This window comes from Myotis davidii, unplaced genomic scaffold, assembly GCF_000327345.1.
Source record: "Myotis davidii unplaced genomic scaffold, ASM32734v1 scaffold88, whole genome shotgun sequence".
Lineage (NCBI taxonomy): Eukaryota > Metazoa > Chordata > Mammalia > Chiroptera > Vespertilionidae > Myotis > Myotis davidii.
Window position 1 is genome coordinate 5,227,683 of NW_006300377.1, and position 4,357 is coordinate 5,232,039.

General features: G+C 47.2%; 1 long non-coding RNA gene across 1 annotated transcript in view; it reads left to right on the forward strand.

Annotated features, from left to right (window-relative positions):
- The first annotated feature begins 10 nt into the window (after nt 1-10).
- Nucleotides 11-4,357, forward strand: part of LOC102757491 — a 7,080-nt gene continuing 2,733 nt past the window's right edge. The window contains exon 1 of the long non-coding RNA XR_436366.2: nt 11-550. This is a non-coding gene — a long non-coding RNA (uncharacterized LOC102757491). The remainder of the gene's footprint in view (nt 551-4,357) is intronic.

A 4,357-nucleotide genomic window follows, 5' to 3' on the forward strand; every position in this document is an offset into this window, starting at 1 on the left:
TAGCCCTGGCAACCTCGTGCCGTCATCCCATTGGTCAATTCTGACATAAAGCATTCAGCTCTGCCAGAGGGTCCGCAAATCTGAGCCTCTATCCTCCCGGCCGATCCCTTGTCCACGGCTACCCGACCCCTGGAAATCGGAACCGGCTACCCGACCCCTGGAAATCAGAACCGCAGCGTCACCATCTCAGAATTCCCGGCGTCGACGCGGTGGGACTCTTAGTTCCTGGTGGTGGATCGTAGAGTGCGGGCAGGAAGCCAAATTTCCTATTTGCTCCTGGGAAGACTTTTCTGTGACTACCTCCTCTGCCCTGTCTGGCTCCTCCCTCGCAGTCCAGGTAAAAGGTCATCTTGTATTACTTTTCTAATAAAACCCGTTTTTATTTCATTGCCTCTTCCAGCATCTTCTCTGACACCTCCAGCTCGAACCCAGCCGAAGTATCTTCCGAGAGCCTTCTGTGATGTTCTCAGCTTAGGGCCATCCCTTCCTCATTTCATCCTCTGAATCCGGCAAACGCCTAGCAACTCTCCTAGGAAATGTGTCTCCTAAGGTAAGCGTTCTCTGACTTCCCCACTCAGAGCATTTCTCCTCTTCTATCCCCGAAAAACTCCTCCTCATCCGTCTAAGTCCAGTATGCCACTCCCCTGTCGAGCCTCCTCGGACTTCCCTAGAGTGGAGGGACAATGGAATTCATATCTGTGGGGACTCCTCAGGCCTTTGGCTCTGGTTACCCACAGGGTGAGATTCCTGACGTCGTTTTACACCCCTTGTTCGGTTACACTTCTGGTGGAGTGTGTGAGCTCTCAAGGGCAGGAACCGCGGGCCTGGCTCCTCCCAGTGCCCAGTGCCTGGCATAAATAAAAGTGCTGAAGAGGATTCAATATCTGTTACTCAAAAGCTAATTTAGAAGTTCATCTGGAACAGTGATGATATGAGAACAACTAAGACATTCTGGAAAAAGAAGAAAGAGGCCTCCCTGTACCGGATAAAAACATATTTTTAAAATGATAGTCTTTGAAATAGCATGGTGGTGGTGCAGGACGAGACGGCAGTAGCACCACCAAACAGAGTCTAGAATAGCCAGGTGCACATTGGAGGATGCAGTACACAGTGAAGACAGCATTTCAAATCAGGGTGGCCAAAGAGCTCATATGTGTTCATGTCCCCTGTCAGGCTGCAGGCTTCTTGAACGGCAGAGGCACTTCTGGTCCTGCCTCAGTACCTGCCAGGGGCGACCTGAAAAACCTGATCAGAGCATGCACAGATGGTGTAGAGCAGTGACCATCTAATGGCGTCCAGGGAGCCATTTTCTACTTCCCACCCAGCCTGGCCACAGGACTGCTGGGTGTACTTGGTTGGGGTCATTCTGCTTAGACAGTCACTTCTGCCTGGCTTGGGTTCAGACTGAATGATTCCTCTGTGCCCTTCTACTTGGAACCTTTTTGCTTTCTATGCATAAGAACAGCCTTTCAGGGGGCAGTCACTTTACAGGAGGGGTCAGTTGCAAGCCCCTTCTTTGAGAGATTCATAGTCATTTCCACTATAGTATGAATTAGTGGCTGAGGTCCCCCTGAGAACAAGCATCTACTGATTGTGAGGAGGTAGACCAGGACAGCCATGAATGAAACGCTGAAGGGAACCCTCAGGAAAAGATGAGAGGAGGGGAGGGGCGCCCAAACAAACCTTGGCTCTATTTTTTTAAATATATTTTTATTGATTTCAGAGAGGAAGGGAGAAGGAGAGAGAGAAACATCAATGATGAGAGAGAATCATTGATCGGCTGCCTCCTGCATGCCCCCTACTGGGGCACAACCCAGGCATGTGCCCTTGACCAGAATCGAACCTGAGACCCTTCAGTCCGAAGGCCAACACTTTATCCACTGAGCCAAACCAGCTAGGGCGGCTCTATTTTTTTTAAACCACTTTTGAGCTGGCTGTATTTGGCTACCATGGTCTAAATCTATCTCACGAGCTCATTTCATCCCCTGGTACAGAGTAGGCATATTCACTAGGCTTACTGAATGAATGAATCAATGAAGGTAAGAAGGAATGAATCAGAATCCAGTCTGTTCATATATTATCTGTCAAGGGCTAGTGGACAGGATACAAATAAACGGGATGTATCTTTTTCCCTACTGGGTATTTATATCACTAAATCTCCATGGCAACCCTATGTCACAGGGGCTATAATTGTTCCCATTTTACAAGTGAAAAATCTGAGACTCAGAGAAGTTCAGGAATTTGCCAAGGGTCACATAGCAAGTAAGTGTGGAGCCTGGATTCAAAGCTATCTGTCCTGACTCCTACCCTTTATGTTTAACTGCCAACCAGTGGCTGAGCATTCTGGCTGCAACTCAACAAAAATCACCCAGTCATCCTGCTGGCATCCAGCCCAAAAGTTGTCAGCCCCTCTCCTGCCAGTCTCTCATGCCACTGTTATCCATGGATGCTGTGCAGAGCCCTCAAGAATATGTTGCTGCCCTAGCCGGTTTTGCTCAATGGATAGAGCATCGACCTGTGGACTGAAAGGTCCCGGGTTCAATTCTGGTCAAGGGCACAAGCCCAGGTTGCAGGCTCAATATCCGATATCCAGTTCGGGGTTGCAGGAGGTTGTCGATCAATGATTCTCATCATTGATGTTCCTATCTCTCCCTCTCCCTTCCTCTCTGGGATATATATATATATAAATTCATATATATATAAATAAATTCATATATATAAATGAATATGTTGCTGAAGCAGGACAAAAAAAACCTCTGATCTCTGGCCAGGATCGTGTCAGTCAATTTCAATCTATTTTTCCTAAACCAATCATAATCATCATCACAAAGACTGCAATAAGAAAGATGTCTTATGTCTGCCTAGAGCTGGAGAATTTGCAAAAATACTTTCCTGTTGATCATTTCATTCAGGATTCCCAGTACTTCATGGGATTGGATGTGAGCTAAATTTAGGTTTGGCTGAGGAAAATAGAAAATCCCCAAATAACAGAGCCATAAACAAACATAGGTTTATTCTACCAAGTATGTAGTCGATAATATTGGAGGTATGCAGCCGAGTCTGCCATCGCCAGCTCCTAGCTTCGTGGTATAAAATGGCTGTTGGAGCTCCAGCCACGTTCCCAGGGCTAATATGTTACCCAGTGGTCGGCAAACTGCAGCTCGCAAGCCGCATACGGCTCTTTGGCCTCTTGAGTGTGGCCACGAAGTTTCAATCGCACTGTACTTGTGCGCCTGCATGTGGTATTTTGTGAAAGAGCCACACTCAAGGGGCCACAGTTTGCCGACCACTGATCTAACCAATATGTGAATGTGTGTGACCACACACCTTGTTCTTGGTCCATGTCCTTTTTGATTGATCAGTGCCCATCTCCATACACAGGTTGTTAAATATTATAAACACCAACCCTGCACATTCCAAGCATCAGGAAGCCTCCTGTTAAGCAGCCACCTTCAAATTCCACCTGTGTTAATTTCCTAGGGCTCCTGTGAAAAAGTACCAAAATCTGGGTGGCTTAAAATAGATATTTATTGCCGAAACCGGTTTGGCTCAGTGGATAGAGCGTCGGCCTGCGGACTGAAGGGTCCCGGGTTTGATTCCGGTCAGGGGCATGTACCTGGGTTGCGCGCACATCTCCGGCCGTGGATGTGCAGGAGGCAGCTGATCGATGTTTCTCTCTCATCGATGTTTCTAACTCTCTATCTCTCTCCCTTTCTCTCTGTAAAAAATCAATAAAATATATTTAAAAAAAATAGATATTTATTGTCTCACAGTTCTGGAAGCTAGAAGTCCATGCTCAAGGTGTTGGCAGTGCCATGCTCTCTCTGGTGGTTCTAGGGGAGAGCCCTTGCCGCTTCTAGCTTCTGGTGTTTGCTGGCAATCCTTGGAGATCCTTGGCATTCCTAGGCTTATCACTCCAGTCACATGACTATCTTCTCCCATTGTGTCTTCACAGCATCTTCCCTCTGTACATGTCTGTCTCTGTGCTCAAATTTCCCTGTTTAATAAGTACTCCAGTCATTCTGAGTTAGGACCCACCCAAATGACCTCATTTTAAATTGATTGTGTGAAGACCCTGTTTTCAAATAAGGTCACATGCTGTGGTATTTGAGTTAGAATTTTAACATATCTGGTTTTTTGGGGGGGGGGCACAATTCAATGATTACAACCACCAACACTTCCGTTCATATACCGTATTTGCCGGCGTATAAGACGATTTTTTGGCCCTGAAAAATATGCCTCCAAGTCGGGGGTCGTCTTATACGCCAGGTACACTTCAGAGAGACTGCCCATAGTGCTTGCCCCGTGCCATAGTGGCCTCCCGATGCCCGCCCACTTCATTCCCAATACCGTTCAG